This window comes from Convolutriloba macropyga, chromosome 4 (genome assembly GCF_964194025.1).
Source record: "Convolutriloba macropyga chromosome 4, txConMacr16.3, whole genome shotgun sequence".
In the NCBI taxonomy this organism is placed as follows: domain Eukaryota; kingdom Metazoa; phylum Xenacoelomorpha; order Acoela; family Convolutidae; genus Convolutriloba; species Convolutriloba macropyga.
In genome coordinates this window covers 69,814,157-69,831,826 of record NC_134471.1, presented here as the reverse complement: position 1 = coordinate 69,831,826, position 17,670 = coordinate 69,814,157, and the positions used below count along the sequence as shown (strand labels likewise).

Genomic DNA, 17,670 nt, shown 5'->3' with positions numbered 1-17,670 from the left:
GAAAAAAGATCTTTTCTAGTGGTCAAAACTACCGTGGATTTTTCCATATTTATTAAGAGTTCTGTAAATATTGCCTTTTTTCACGAGATGATCACATTTCTGTTTTTTTAGACTTTAGTTCATTTCAGTTTTTTTCCAGACAGGAAAAATGTTTTGACGATGATCAGCTATTAGATGAGATCGAATGAAATTGTTTCTCCGAGCAGCTCGGCCGACTGAAAAATTACAGTGCAAATCTGATCAAAAGGATTGAAATCCGTTGAAAATTAAACCGAAGGAAATGTAAGAAATTAATTTGAAAATTATGACTTTTGCTGGCCAGTCGCTTTGATTTTCTCAGAAATTTTTTATTCTTTGAATAAACTGATTTTTTCTTTGGATATATGTTAACGGGAAAATTCATTATTGTTCCGATCCCTGTTGAGGGGGGAGGAACTATACACTCAAATGGGTTTTTTTGTTCAGACAATTTTGGCAGATCGAGAATTACCAGAAGTTGTATCATTAAAAAGCCTGTTCAGCGTAGAGTATGGAATGAAAGAGATTTTTTTGAATTTTGTTTTCTAGAGCGAGTTAATGGGGTATAAATTTTTGCGAATATTATACCACCTTGCTTTATTTGTATTCACATTTTCCGGAATTCTTGCCTGTCAATTTTGCTAAAAATATGTAAAATTTGTTAAGAATAGTAAATAGTACTTTTGATTTTATTTTTAAAGACAAAATAGTATTTTTTACTATTTCGATATAACTTTTTGGCTAAAATTTTGGCTAAATGTTTTCAAATTCAGCCTTTTTCATCAAAAATTGCCCGAAATAAGCTTCTTTGGATCACACTGATTAAATTTTTGCCAAAAGTACCATCCAAAAACAACTAACACAATCTTTGTAAACTACAAATAGAGCCAATTGTATTTCTATTTCCATTGAGAGTAGTCTGGAGTTATTATTTTGCCATTTTTTGCTAACTTTACTCTATGATTATCAAAAACGCAGAATTAATCTTTGCTCTTATAACTAACAATTTATCTAGATCCATAATATTCAAAACAATTGAGTATTCTTAGTGGACAAACGGGAATAGCAAGGCTGATTTTGGTCCAACCTTGGACTATTACAACCAAAACTAATTCGGCTAGTAATCAGTCGGTCCTTTTTTAAAAAAATTTTCGATCTTTTTTATGTTAATTAAAGAACAGAACAATACAAATCAAAGCTCACTGTTGAAATTTCCGATCGAATTCAGAACCCGTTTCAAAATAATCTATATAGTTTCCTTACTTGAAAGATTATGGTCGTTTTCACTTTTAAAAATGTTTCATTTTTATTAAACAATTGCTTATTGAACTTTACCACTATTTTTCTTTCAGTTTTATCTACTTGTAGCTTAGTGTCAGAAAAGAAAGATTGCTTCTTCCTTATATTTCTACAGAAATCAGATTAATTTTTTTGGCGGTTTTACACGTTAAATTATAATTTTCTGGCTTAGAATTCACAAAATTTTTAGTCATTGACGCATTTTTCAAGTTTTTTCTCATTTTGTTACATTATCACAATATTGCCAGTTCACATATTACATTATTAGCGTTCAAAATAAGACATAATTGAACACATGAAAGTCTTGAATAGCATAGATTATTGATTTAATGGCTTCGACGCCCTTATCTCGAAGAGATTAAATGAAATTTTTAAGTTGGTCTTTAACTGTCTTTTTTACTTTGTCTTTTTAGTCGTATGAAATTTCGTAAATAATGACTCGTTCGGTTGGTTTTTTGAAGGAATAAATATGCCTATATTCTGTGTATATAGCTAATTGAGCCTATTTTTTGAGTAGATAGCTGAATGGCTTTCATGACTTTGAAAACAATTGTTTTCAAAAATAAAAAAATCCTTTTTAACATTGCCTTTTCGTTCTTTTCTGTCTATATGTTACCTATACTCGTTAATTACAGGACACATAAGAAATTTTAGCCGTAAAACTAAGTTTTTTCTCATTTTATTACATTATCACAATATTGCCAGTTCACATATTACATTATTAGCGTTCAAAATAAGACATAATTGAACACATGAAAGTCTTGAATAGCATAGATTATTGATTTAATGGCTTCGACGCCCTTATCTCGAAGAGATTAAATGAAATTTTTAAGTTGGTCTTTAACTGTCTTTTTTACTTTGTCTTTTTAGTCGTATGAAATTTCGTAAATAATGACTCGTTCGGTTGGTTTTTTGAAGGAATAAATATGCCTATATTCTGTGTATATAGCTAATTGAGCCTGTTTTTTGAGTAGATAGCTGAATGGCTTTCATGACTTTGAAAACAATTGTTTTCAAAAATAAAAAAAACCTTTTTAACATTGCCTTTTCGTTCTTTTCTGTCTATATGTTACCTATACTCGTTGATGACAGGGCACATAAGAAATTTTAGCCGTAAAACTAAGGGGCAAGTGTGCAACTTCTAGTTTTTCAAAAAGAATTTGTTATCAGTTTACTGGCTTCTAGGGTTACCGTTTGTTATGAATTTACAGGGTTTTTCGCAAAAAAAATTTCCACAAAATTAGTTTTTTCTTCTTGTCTAGGTTTGACGTTCTTTTTGTAGAGGTGAGACATATTCTGAATTCAGGTCTCAAGCGCTTCCTTTGGACGAATAAACTTATTTAACTATTTCATTTTGTAGCTAATGGCTTTCATGACTTCGAAAATAATTGTTTCCAAAAAATACAAAATTACTGCCTAGTTTGGTCTTTTTCTCTTTTTTCTCTTTATTACTAATTTTCGTTAATGAGAGGCCGCATACCACATTTTTGGCGTTCGAGAGAGGCTCAATTGAATATATTTTGAGGAGCAAAATTTGGTTCTTTTGCAACCGCATGAGAAATTGAACAATGACAGGTCTCAATGACATCCTATAGAGATGTATGTGTTTAAAAACTTGTTGGATGTTTTCAATTGCTATCCAATGGTTTTCATTTTTTTGAATTTAATTGTCTTTAAAAAAATAAGCCAATTATTTTAACTTTGCTGTTCTTTTAATTTTTTTGTATAATCGTTCCCGAGACTTATTTTGGAGTGGTCTCATATCTTTTCTAGTGAAGTACAAGTTATTTTGTTTTGTTTTAGTTTTATCTGACGCTTTTTTGACCGGATTAATAACTTTTTTAAATGAACATAAAGTTTTGGAAGAAACTAATGTTTGTTGTTATTGGTGTTTGATTTTGTTGTTCGTCTTGACAAGCTTTCTTAATAATGGTTGATCTCATCAATCTAATTAGGTATTTTTTACTCCGCTTAGTCATTTGAGTTGGACGCCATCTTTTTGTTAATGTATATTTTTTTGAAAAAATACTTGAATTTTTGGGGGTTTTCTATCTGTGCCTCATCTGATTGTTAATTATACCAAAAACCGGGATGAGCGGGGTCGGAACTTTATGTGCGGACGCACATTACCGAGCCTCCTTGTACCGTTCAAAATTCATTATAATATTTATTTTAACGTACAAATTTTTTTTAACGCATTGACTTAAAAATTATTTTAATGCCATGGCTTGTTTTTTTAGTTAATATGTTTTCCAAAGTTTTGCATTTACGTGCAGTTCAAATTACAACCAGAGAGCCATTTTGGCGAATTCCTGGCGAAAAAGCCAAAATGGGGCCAATATAAAAACTCCTACATCTGCCATAACTAAGGCTCTACACATTCCTTTGCACAGAAAAATTCTTTCCCGAGGCAAAAGCAAAATTTGGTTGTCGTTTTTCTTTTACTTCATTTTTTACTTTTTAGCCAACATTTTTTAAATTGAAACAATAAAACGCTTTCTTGATGAGCAGTTCTCAGGCCAAGAAAATTTGTAAACGAGTACAAGTTTGATGCCTCTGTTTATATACAAACTATTTGACTTATTATGGACAGATTTCTGTCAGTTATTTGAAGTTTTTCGATAGATATTGGAATAAATGGTGTCTTTGCTCTGCTTTAACTTTTTTACGGTATGAACACACTTTCTTTTTTTCTTTTATAATGAAAAAAAAACTAAATTAATCTTGTAACGTTCATTCTTTTTCTATATGCGTTTTTAATGGACAAATTTGTTAAAACAGTTTCCACACAAGCTACAAAAGAAAACTTTTGAGTTAAAAAATATGCCAACAATTTTTTTTAATTTCATTTCAAAGTTAGAAAATATATGTTTTGAGACCACCTCATCATCAATGCAATATCAAATTGGTAAAAAATAACTATATAAGTTTACTGTCTGCTTTGAAAGTTACCACAATCTGATAAATGTGGATAGTAATCCATATCATCAACAGTCTAGCAATTTTGTTTAAAATACAAATAAAACAAGTTTCTAAAATCGTACAACGTTCGTATAATTCATGCAAAATTGTTTAAAAACCGTAGAATTTGATTATTTTTCAAACCACTTGGATCATAATTTGTGCGATATGCCATCTCATTAAGGGAAATATATGTTTGGGGAAGATCAATTCTAATATAGTTGCTTATAATGAAATTATTTTCAATGAACTGACAGTTTTATTCACAGTCAAAGCAAATTTGATATCAGATATAAAGAAAAAAGCACTTCAACATTATTATTGAACTTATTGACTACCACAAAAATTTGGGAAAATTTTTGCAAAAAATGACACCGTATTTAGAAACCAGGCTTTATCTTCTTCGCAAAAATGGGTTTTTGTGCAATATTCTTTATCAACAAATGTTTAATCACGTCAATGAACTAATTAGTGTCGTCAAATATCAAGCGGTTGAAAGAACACTTTTGTACACAATCAAGAAAAACTCTTCCTTTAAAACTGTTATATTTTATTGGTTTTGAACTTCCTTATTCGTTTTGTAACAGAAAACAACGTGAATTTTTTTTCAATCATCAGAATATTTCTGGAAACGAATTTCCTGATCTTTAAGATCTGGTCTTTTTTTTCTACATGTACCATTGATTTGCAGTTTTTTTGCTGTTTCATGCCACAAAAATATGTCGGAAATCTGACATAACAATATATTAACAACCAGGGCAGATGATAACTTTTATAGTATTATTATGCTATATAATTTGAGATGAGAAAAGAGTCATTTCAAAGTTCCTACGATTCGCGAATTTTAATGTTTCAGCTCCAGGAGACAATTCAGTTTTCGGAAAGCGTTATGAAGCGCGACAGCGTTTTCTCGCAAGCTTTTATTGAATTTTTGTTTGTTGTCCCTGTTTGTTGTTCTTTTTGTAACGGCATAGAAAATGATTGATGAGAGATCTTAATGCCCTCTCATAGAAGCGTATGTGATCATAGACATATTGGATGTTTTCAATTGCTATCTAATGTTTTTCATTACTTTGAAATTAATTGTTTTTATAAATATAAGCCAAACTTTCAACTTGCTGTTTTTTTTGTTCTGTTTGTCTAAATGTTACTGAGCCTTATTATGGAGTGGTCCCATATTTGTCTTGTGAAGTAAAAATTATTTTGTTTAATTCCAGTTTTCTCTGACGCTTTTTGATCTTGTTAATAAGTTTCTTTTTTCAAAAAACTGGACATAAAGCTTTGGATGTATATAGTGTTTGTTGTTATTGTTGTTTGATCTTGTTGTTCGTCTTGATTTGCTTTCTTAATAACGGCTGATCACAAACATCTAATACGGCATTTTTTATTCCACTGAGTTATTTGCGTTGGAGGTGATTTTTTCTTCAATCACAATTTATTTTGAAAAATTACTTGTGTTTTGGAGTTTATTGCTCATTTGGTAGACATTCATGCAAAAACTGCGGATGAGCGGGGTGGGGACTTTATGTGCAAACGCACATTACTGAAACTCTTCGTCTACATATACCATTGATTTGCGTTTTTCCTCTGTTTCATGCCACAACAATCTGTCGGACATCTAAATGATTACACCATAGCTCCTCAAATTGAGTCGCAGAACTCCCTTTTTTGACCTGTCTAGGTCAGCGAGATAAATCTTACTCGTCATTCAAGTCAGTGGAAAAATACCAACGATGAAAGCCTTTCAATCACTAACAGGAACAGTGAAAACATAAATTTTACACGTTTTTAACAGGTTGACAGCGTTTGAAATATGGCATAAGTATTTTATATGCATACTGCTGGCGTTTTAAATAATGATTATCAAGATTATCTAGTAGTGCCTTATACAAGGCAGTTTTTGTCAATCACTATAGAAACCATTTTTTGTCAAAATTTCTAAAGTTCTAAAACTTAGTGAGGAACAAAAAACTAAGTGTTTTTATGAAATATAAAGAATAGTCCCTGCACAAGTTTTTTCGGGAACAAATATATGGTAACAGAAACTCTAGTGTCTTTTTTGTTTTGCGCAATGTGATCACAAATTTTTGGAATTGTCTGGAAGATTAGTTCTCGCTTATCTTTTAAGTAAAACCAGTGATTTTTTTTGAAGCACAGCTTTTTTTTCAGATGAAAGTTGAATAAATTCTTTTATTCGGGAACACTTACCCTTTGCGTTATAATTTGAAGAGCATTAAACAATTATTGAGGAGGAAAAGCAACAGTATAGATGGCAAGGTAACTCTCAGCCATTTTTTGAGTACCGCAGCAGATATGAGGTTTTGAGCAGGTTAATTAATGCACATTTTATTTCAAAAATTAGATGAACCATGGAAAGTAGTTTAATGCTTAATAGACACGAACGAACAACAGGAAAAAATCTTGATCTCGAATAAAGCAGGTTGAAAGAAACGACTGCTGAGAGCTCAAGACCGATACACAAGCAAAGAATGTCTTTTAATCTACAATCTATTCCTTGACACATGAGAAAGCAAAAATTGTTCAGAAACACTTGGAATTTTTTACAAATTTTCTTGAATATCAAACTGTATGAAAATAGATTTAATGCATGTCATATACTACCTGGCACAGCAGTCAAGCCAAAAGATGCCCAGACTCGGCGTTTTCTAAGTTTGTTTATGTTAATGACAAAAATAATGTTTGTGGTGCAATGAAGAAGCAAAGATCTTTTAGTGCAGCCAATTACGTGAGCGACTTGAAATTGTCCAAAGTCCAGTTTTGCACAACAGTCGAAGAAACAAACAGAAAATTGTAGAAGAAACGGAAAAGCTCTTGAATGAAAACGGTTTATAAAGTTTTCACGTGATAACACGAAGCAAAAGAGCAACTACTTCCATAGTTTGATTTGTAGACAGTAGAAACTGAAGAGTATTGTTCTGACTGTTTCATAATATTTTGCAGTAGATTTCATATTAACCCCCGAACAGTTGAAGTACTAGAGTGATACGAACATTTTTTGGAATATTTTTTATCAATTCTTGTCTTGCTATTTTTGCATCAAGGTGGGATGGGAAGGGCATTAAACGTATATTTCCATTCGTTTTAACGTTTTTCTTAGCAAATTCTCGTTGTCATTTTTCGCTCAAAATGTTCTCAGCAGAGCGTAATAGGAAAAAACAAAATGATTCGTTCTTTACGTAGGAAAAAAAAGGCTTCCTGCTTGAAAAAGGCCCAGCGAGAAGGAAAAAATCAGTTATAAAAGAGATACAAACCTCAAAATTCAATGACAACATAAATCTTGCGACATATGTATACACGTCTGCCAAAATCATTGGCCATTAAAAAAACTAGCTTGCATAAGAACTTGAAAGTTGGCGACATCCGCAACTCAGGAGGTGAATTAAGTTGAAAATGGAAAACCATTGATTCGATGTTTTTAGGTTTTTCTATGCCATTCTTGAAGATTTCCTTAATCCCTGATCATTCATGTTTTCACTATAACTTTATTGGAATTTTTTTAGATCTTCTTTTTTTTTATTGCATTTGAAATTTTGATAAAGCAAAAGTTGAGCATTTTGATGAAAACAAAACTTCAAAGTATGAGAACAAAAAAATTGTCCTGCAAAACATCAAAGCCAATTGCAATTTTTTTAAAATTTTGAAGTGTTGTTGGCAACCAGGATATAGCTACAAGCAGCTTCAATACCTGTTAATGGGGAGGGTCAGGACCTTTGTAAGGAGGGATGAACCGCAAACAAATATAATAAAAGATTAGTGGTATCAATTTACTAATTTTATTCAAATTTTAACCGTGAAAATCAAATCAAAATTTGGCAAATTTTGTTTATCGGTGGTCTATATCAAAGCGATTACTACTATCAATGAAATATCAAAAACTTTTTCAAAAATACTCAAAGAACTAACTCCGGAACCGGACAACTGCACATTGTTTGCGGCCATTTTATTTTTGACCATAGTAACAAAAACATCATCACTACAAAATAAAAAGAGACTCCTAGGTTTTACAACTTAACCAAAACGTCATACGTTGGATATGAAAGAAAAACAGCTAGGTCGAGAACTAACATTGGTGTAGTTCACTTCTCGAAAACAGTACAATTTAAAAACAAGATGGAAAAAGTGATCACTGTTCTGTCCAAATTATGTCCTCTGATTGCATAATTTTGTTATTATGTCCTCATGATTTCGAAAAATACCTGGAAGCTATCCTTGCAGAATTTAACAATTACATTCCATTAAAAAGACCAAAAGACATAAAAATCCTAAATTGGATTGACTACATTATAGCAAATTTAACAGTAAAAAACAGCTTTTATACCAAATTTAAATGAGAGACCAAAAAACTGAAAACAATAAAAAGTTCAACAAAATCAGAAATAAGCAGCAAAACAAGGAAAGAGAAAACAAAAAGAAATTGTTTCAAAAATCTTTGCAAAAAAAACACAAAGAATAATTCTGGCAGCTTTTTGCAGAAGTAAAGGTTGAGCTGAAATAAACAAAAAAGCCTATCAGCAGACTGAAAGCTTTTCAAAAATCCTTAACCGCAATTGGGAAAATTTTGTCCAAAAAGTTAATTCACCCTGTAAATTAAGAGGAACAAAGTTAACTAGCATGTTTTTGACTCAAACGAATGAAATCGAAAAGTCAATAGCCTCTAATTGTTTGAAAAACAAGTCTAGCGCTGATTTTAATGGACTTACTAACAACATCTTAAAAGAAGAGTTTAAGCTATAGGTCCTAAATTGACGTTTCGGTCGATGAGTTTTTGGAAAATTGAACATTCCCAGAATGTTTCAAAAAGCAGCAATAATTCAAATACATAAGGGTGGAAAAGCTGACGACGCAAAGAAAAGCTGACAACCAAATGGATTTTTCTATCACGATCGGGAAAATTATAGAGGGAATCCCTTGTAAACAGATGACCAAATTCCAGAGTATGTTGTTTTGCTTAATAAAAATGAAATTAGATTTCGACTCAAAAAGAGAACCACTGACGAATTGAAAAGTTTTCACGAGGTCATCAGACAGGCCTGGGAAAACGGATGTAAATTCACGGATATGAAGAAAGCATTTAGCACCCTTGAACGCAGCTTGCTCTTGGGAAACCTAAAAAACTTAGGGACGAGAGGGCCTGTATTATATTTACTGAAATGTTATTTGAGTGACAGATAACCTTGCGTGAAATTTCAATTGAAATCGAATCGGAATTTTGACTCGAGTTCACCACTGTTGACGCTGTTGTGAAGCAAAATAAGTGTTTAAGTAAAAAAGGCACGAGGTCATTATTGCCCAGTTTTTTGGCAAAAAAATTACTTTCAATTTAGAAAAAGTAATCTAATGAAATTGAAAGCAATTTGTAAAGTTTTTCGACTAGAGATAATAATCAAGAATAGAGCGATCAATCAGAAAGCGTCTCTAAGTTATTTAGGAGTATAAATTAATGACAAACTCTATTTAAATTGGCATTTTTTTTAATTTTGTTGGAAACTGTACAAAATTTTTGGTTCATTTTATAAGTTAAGATCAATTTTATCAACTCACAACTACCCTGCTTCTTGGATACTTTAAAGTTAAAGTACAACAAAAACTAAGCTTTGGCTTTAGCAATGGAACTATTGGCAAGACATCAATTCGACCAAAAAAATTCGACGAAAAATTCGCACATATTTGAATTGGTTGAGAAAATTGGGAAAGCTACTTTGATTTGAATGCGAAATAAGTAATCTAGAAAACTTTATGGTGGAAAGAGAAATTTAGTCAATTAAGTCAAAAATATAAAATCCTGGCAGATAGAAAACGCAGACGTGATTAGTGGGTTTAGCCCTAACCGACTAGGAGTAAGAATAAGAAAAATTCTGAACTTCATCTTGAAATTCAACCTCCATTTTTTTCAAAAGTACAAATTTTGTAACATCAACGAAATGAAACGTTATCATTATAATTTTAGAGACAACTACGATAGCAATAACCAACAATTAGTTTCAGTAATGTGTTAAGCTTATTAATGTTTCAATCTCTTGCTTTTTAATCATCTGACTATCTGTATCTGTCTTTTTTTAAGTCTCTTAGTACTTACACTCTCATCAATTGACTAGGACCATCGTTCTTTTTGATGACCTATCAATTAAGTGGTGGTTCTGCGCCACCTTGTTTGTACAGAAATGCTAACTTGCTTGAAAACAATTTATTATTTCATATAGATAGCTATACGTGTTGTTTTACTGTATAGGTAATACTGTTTTGTTTTACAGTTTGTTTTACTGTATGTTACTAGTAATCCTCGTATAAAATTTTTGTAATGATCGGTAATGATTTGGAAAAATGATGCCTTCAGTTTTGTTACGGGAAGGCACCAGTCAAAATTCCTCCAATTTTTAGCATTTGAACAACGTTGATTTTGTCTCTGCGATGCGCTCTTATGAACAAAGTTCCTCCCTTCCAATAATGAAACCAGGAAAATTTTCTGTTTGATATTTAACGGAACACTATTTCAGGTGACTTCCAGATATACGGACAACTGAAATTCACCTGAACCGACAGTTACGTAATCAGAGTTCAGTTAAGTTTAACTAAATTTTAGGGTGTTCCTGGTATAGTGAAACGAAATCGCTGTACACGAAGGCGTTTTTGGTTACTACTAATTGGCAACTTTCACAGAAAAAAACCGTAAAACTTTGATAGTTTGAGAACAGTATTGCTTTTTATCTAGCTTGCTGGCTTTAAATTGAAGTTTATGGGGCGTAAAAGTGCAATTGATGCTCGGATTAAATTTCAAAAGGGTGAAATAAAACAAAATTCAACTTTTAACTGTTTGCTTTTGATTTCTGAGTGGCCATTTAGCATTTTAGATCAGCTTCCAGTGTTTTAATGTGCTCATAACTGGTCCCAGAACATAAATTACGAGCACCCAACATGTAATGACCCGAGGGGAGATTTTGTTAATGCTGGAAATAAGACAAATTTTATGAGTCAGTTGTAATAATTTCGTGTTCCTGTTAAATAAAGGTTTTACGATTTGAGTTCAAGAAAGTTCGTAATATTGCCATGAAAGTGAGAATTCGCTGGTGTAATTACAGTTTTGTTTTGTTATCCCCTTTACCTGTTTTCAATTCGAGGACCCTTCAACATTCAATCCTATTTATAGACAACCCCAACTGAGGGGAAACACAACTACACTTCGTCCTGTTTTCTATTATTATCTCAACAACTGTTGATACTTTCAAAACCTCCGCTACCACTTTTAAATTTCATTATCCCCAGCCCTCACTGTTATAAGTCTGCGAAACTAAGCATGAAATAGCTGGATTCCGGCCGAATTCCATTATAATTTGGCCAGAACTTTCTGCAAACTTCACTCCGAAACCAACCCAACTACCCCCCCCCCCCCCGAACAAATCTCAAACCTGAATATGGCTTTAACACTGTAGCGCATAACTTCGTGTTTTCAACATAAATAAAAACTGACAAGTTTTGCTTTAGCGGTCTGTGTAACACAAATACTCTAAATTTCAGTCCTTTTATTTCGTTCGGGATTTCGCTAATATTTAGTCAGCAAATTATAGCATTTCTCTGAGAAATTTGAATCAAGTTCGTTGAATAAATTTTCCCCTAAATTTCTTGGATATTCTTTGAAACAAACTCACACAAAAATCTGCTTAAATTGGTGTTAAGAAATTGGTAAGAAAGAGTTTCTTAAATTACATTTCCAATTTGTTTGATGTTTAGCAAACTGTTCAACAATTCAAACCGAATTCCTTAATTTCCTCCCGTTCAGCAAAATTTAATCCTTATTAGAAACTGCGCAGTTACATTTATACACACTACTATATGTACAACTATGTTCTTTTAAAGCTTCAGCGATTCGTTCGTTGATAAAAGCATGCCAAAATTATTGAAGTCTAAAGACAAAATATAAAAAAATACACGATTAGATATTATCAGACTTATTTTACTTTTTATAATAATACGAAGCAGTGCTGTCGTTTCCCCCGTGGTCAACCACGTTTATTATAAACTGGTTATAAATTGGTTATAAATTTGAGTTTAATATTTGGCTACCTCTCTAGGCTAAAACGTTGTATTAATAGATCTACACAGTTCAGATACAGCCAGACTTGTCCAACCCCTCACTTAATTCTGGAGGGATAAGTTCTGGATAAATTTCTGGATACAATTTCTGGTTGCTCCCGCTGTGGTGGACTTGATTTTCCGTTCTTCCCGAGCGGAATTCTACAATCCGCCTTTAGCTCAACAAAGTCCAGTAATTGGTGCCAAAAATGCCAAAACAATTTGCTGTTAAGCCAAAAGTTACTATGTTATTCGAACTCGGCGCCTCTCTTCAAAGCTATTAGTTGCGTTTATTCCTTTCCTTTTCCCTCTGCCTTGAATTACGTACTTGTAGGTCCCTAAGGCTACCTTAATTTCCGTTATTTCGCTTGAGCGAACTTCAACTTCCGTTTAGTTTATACTAACTTGCTTATGTCACCTGGTTATAAACTGCAAAGTTTCAACTCAACAGGTAATCTTGAAATTCGAAAGGTTAAAATTGAATTTAGTGCTCCCGATTTTGAGTTATTGTTTTGTATTGCAACCGTACAAAGTTTCAAAATATCAAAAAAAAACATACATTTGATGAGAACAATTTTTCTAGTTTATATTTAATTGTCGTTGAATTTCTTCCCTCAGCCATAAAAATAAATATCTACTGATTGCAAACATATTTCCAAAACGTTTTTTTAACTTTTACTTGATTCAAACAAAACGACACAAATGAAAAAAAAACCAAGAACAAGTTTGTAGCAATTATATTAATCCTGTGCTCTCTTTGATGGAATTTTTTGTGTGAGCGAGTTTTTGTCTGACCCATTTGACTTTTCGTCCTCATAAACGGGATAAACAGGCAGCGCCTCGAGGGCATTTTTGCCAGAGCTGCTCTCTTAGAGCCGTACGCCTTACTAGTCTCTAAGTATGCTTTCACCAGTTTCTTTTGAGGAGACAATTTCAAGTTGTGAAGGGCGGTTCCTAATTTTAAAAGTTTGACCCCCGTCAGACAGCCCGCCCCATCCAAAACGCCCACCTCATCCAGCTGGCAATTTTAACCCGCCTCGTTGGCCTCTCCCAACCTCAGCCCACCTCTTTCAGCTGACCCCTCTCCTCTCCTCAACGCTTGACCCCCCCCCCTAACGCGGTTCTTCACCCAGCTGGCTGCTACCGAGGCCAACCGTTCTCCGGTCGTTTGAGGTTAACTCGCCCGACTTTTAGTCAATCATTTTTTTAGACATTTGTAGCGTGATACAAACTGGTTTACCAAATTCATAGTGTCATTAAATATTTTTTTCTCGAAGTACCAAAACTGCTCAAAACGACGCCAAGCAACTATTTATGATTCCTCAGTGTGAAACCACGGAAGCACTTTGCTCGATAAGGTGATTCTAAGTAGAAATAACATAGCTGTATGAAAACCGAACCGACCGCTGGAGTGTTTATTCGCAATAAATGCTTTTTATTGCGAAATGTTTCAACCCAAAAATTGCTCGAGAAGTAAATTTTTTGATAATTACTAAATTATTGCCATCTCTATTACCACTTGAGTGAGTGGTCGACAAATTTTGATGAAAATTAGAAAAAAATGAATATCAAAAATTAAAATATTTGTTTTTTTGACGCACTAATTTTTGAACTGTTGAAAATTTTGATAATACAAACATGACAAGAACCTTGACCATTTGGTGTGAGGAAACACTAGAGAAAAATCGGAAACTTTTTGAAGAAGTTGAAATTTTCATGGTTTTGCATATTTTTTTCCTCGGAAACATTGATAAATAACTTTTGACACATTTTGAGATCATCAAATCTTATTTTTAGTCAAACACGACAAGAAAATGACTCTTTAGATATAAAAATTGCCATTCAGAAAATGTCACATTTACCAATTTTTTTTTTGGGAATAAATAGATGATCAAAAACTTAATTTATGTTTATTTTTTACAACGCAGCAGCAGTAATTTTGTAATTTTTTTCTAGAATATCAAGAATAAGATGACCAATTTAAAAACATTATTATGTTTTTATATCTAGTTTTTCAATATGTTCAGTTCTTATGTTTTCTATAGTATACTAACCCAAAATTTAATTCAATAATTTTGAAATATATTTTAACTGAGAAATAATAAAGATACAGATACTGGGTAACGAGATATTTGAAGAAAATTAGCGTCAAAACAATTTGGCGGGCAAATGCGAGAAATCAGAAAAAGTTAAGTAACCTATACAACAGTCCTTTTGTTTGTAACCCACTAATCGATGCCTCTTCTAAAAATCTGTCTTCTTGGTCTCATTGTTGCTGTTTTTACAGTCTTAAATCTCTGTTTTTATCGAAAAAACCAATTTAAAACGAAAGATAAACAAACCTTTGCGGTACGTTTCATTAGAATTAGTTGCTCGTGGGCTCAAGTGAATCACTCATTCAAGGGAAAAATTCTAGTTACTATTTAGCTGGCTAATCCTGTAAGAGATGTATCTACCTGAAGCGCCAAAAAACGTGCCTTAAAATGATTTTTCCTCTGAGAGAAAAAAATTGTCTGTGAAACATTTGGATTTGAGATTTTTTTTCAAAAAATGCTCCAATAAGTAATTTGGCGGAGATTTGCGAGAAAGCCAAAAATTGAGGTGCATTTAACACTTTCGTTTTGCTGCCTATTCACTACCCCTTTTGTATATTCACTACTAATTGGACCCTTCCACTTTCAAAAATAGAAGCCTTACCCAGTTAGCTTCTTATCCCTTAAAAACAGAGATCAAAGTAAATAAGGCCTCGCATCGGAAAATGGTTTTTTGTTTCAGCTATGTATCAAATTCAATGGATTGAATGTTTTTTTTCAAATTCACATTAAGAAATGAGAGCATCGATTGAGAACTTCGATACGAAGTACAGAACAGCGCCCGAAATTACTCAAAAAGGCGTATTCCAGTGTCTTTTAAACAAAATTGAACTTACCTAAAACCAATTTTTCAGAATGTACTTGAGCATCGTATTCGACGCAGTTTCTAAAAAAAGTTGAAAATTGAAAACGAAATGGTTGATGCCTATGTAAGTTTATGTGATTTATTAATTTTATAAAGATGCAAAGATTGTTTGTTATTTCTACATAAGTTCTAAAGTTTATCTACTTTTTTGTGCATTGTTGTTGTACATTTTTGTGCAAGTTTTTAGGTACATTGACACGGGTTTGGCTCTTGTTAAACCAACAAAAGATCTTTTTAGTTTTTTTAATAAAATTTAAATTTTTTAACAATGAGATGCCGTCCATTTCAAATCAAATAAGTTATCTTCTGTTAGAGTATAGTTTCAACAACCGAGAGCTCAAGTGCTCTTTCTTTTACCTAGTATCGTTCTACATAAAAACACACAAATTGACACGAGGGTTCGAAAACGCCACCGAGCGCCGAAACATTAGATTTCAATTCCTTGTTGCTCAAACTTTGAGTTCTAAAAGATTAAAGACGTCCTATATGGATAATTTACTCCGCAGTTACGGTCTTATGTGCTGTTAAAGATAGTGTTTAATGCAATAAACAAGTTCAGGGGCCTATAAACAATCATTCAATGATGTTGAAGCTCTTAAAAAACCTTTACAAGCTGTTGCTTTAAACAAAAAATTTTACGATGCTTTCATTTTTCTCACAATAGGGAACTGATCGTGTTGTTTATTTTTTAATAAATTGAAATTTCAGGTTTTTAAACACTTGATTGCAAATTTCAATAGAAACGCGGTCACTTCGCACTATCGATTGACATACAGCCGTCTTAAAAACTTCCGGCATATTTGTAACAAAAAAAATATTTTTCTAGAGGTCTTGCTTGCAAACTTTTTATTTGTTACCTTTTGTCAAAATAACTTTTTGCCAAATCATGTTGTTAGAACAGACAAACGACCAATCAGAAAAGGCAACCTTCCATCTGTTTAAGGTGTGACTATCCAGGCCTAGGTCCAAAACCCAATTGGCGTCTGATCAGGCCCCCGTTCGATTGAACACCTGTTATATCTGCAATTGAATTTATCTAGTCTGGACTACATAAAAACAGGATATTGTGATCAGAGCTTGAGTCCAGAAGATATCTGATCAAAGATTCAATTGATGTCCGTTTGTTTTGATCAGAACAAAGGTCTGACAGCTAACAAGATCCGATCCCCAAAAAAGTAGATATAAACAACTGTTGAGAAAAAAATTTGTATGCAAATCTGTCACTGTTCGCTATGGAAAAATATTGCAGCAATGCCGTACAAAAATACAATGTTTTACAATTAGTGTTTTTTGGAGTCTCAAAAGTTTTTTGGAGACTAAATGTTTCAATTTAATGGCAGCATTTTCTGATCAGAGACGATTTCGAGCGCAAATTGGTCTGATCAGCGAGCAATTCGAGTGAATGATAGTCTGCTAATAAATCTGAGATTGATCTGTTTGGAAGTTATTTCGCGCGAATTCCTAGCGCAGGATAAATTTTTGAGCCGTTTGGTAGCCTGCCTGGTTAGAAGTGGTTCCAAGAACACTTCAAAAGAGAAAAAAATTGGTCACGGTTCATCTGAGTCTGATCAAGGTTATTTCGGTTCGGCCTGGGACCTCAGCCTGGGTTGTACCCATTATAGCAATCAATGGTGAAGTTAATATTTCAGAAATCTTTTCATAATTTCAGCATGAGTGACAGTTTTTTTGTTATGTGTTAATTTTTTCTTGTCTAGTCAGCTGCTCTTTGATCACTTGACAGGTCAACTTGAGAACTACATGTAGTAGCTCGCCCAAAAGTGAGCTATAAAAATTTTTGAAAAAGAGAAAATCAAATTGAAAACAAGTAGTCCGTCTTTATCTATTTCCGCATTTATTATTAATGGGAAATTTCCTCTGGTAATCAATTACAGGTATTAATTATTAATCTTTTCAAACTCGGCCATTTATTTGATCTGAATTTTCCAATATCGGAAAAAAAATAATGAATTCAATATAATTATTGACGTAATACTTGTTCACAAAAAATTGTGTTTTCTGTGTGTGGGAAACATCACTCCAGTTACCTGAAAATGCAGGTTTGACAAAACTTGACATGAAATTTCGCATTATCAGTTTTTTTTAATGACAAACTTTTACCTCAAATTCGTCTCTTCGACCTTTAGGAAAATTTTCAACACTTTTGGGTTAATTGACTTTTTATCATGTCGAAAATCATAATTAAATGAACGTGGTTTTTTACACTATAAACCGCGCATTCGCGCTATTTCTTTAAAATAAAAAATGTGGACTTTTTCGCCTCCGATGAACTAGACCCCAACACGTTTAACGTTAATGTACGCGTAGACAAGCTCGCATTTCTTCTAT

At 32.7% G+C, this 17,670-nt stretch overlaps 1 protein-coding gene across 3 annotated transcripts in view; it reads left to right on the top strand.

Moving 5' to 3' along the window:
- Positions 1-17,670, top strand: part of LOC142337860 (uncharacterized) — a 52,754-nt gene that overhangs the window by 13,391 nt on the left and 21,693 nt on the right. Inside the window, exon 1 of one of the 3 annotated variants that reach the window (XM_075387454.1) lies at positions 11,724-12,817. The exons of 1 other annotated variant lie outside the window; for it this stretch is intronic. The gene's annotated coding sequence lies outside the window, so the exon portion shown is untranslated. Of the gene's footprint in view, positions 1-11,723; positions 12,818-17,276; positions 17,382-17,670 lie in introns of those variants that run through there. One more of the 3 variants, XM_075387458.1, reaches the window with a different exon arrangement.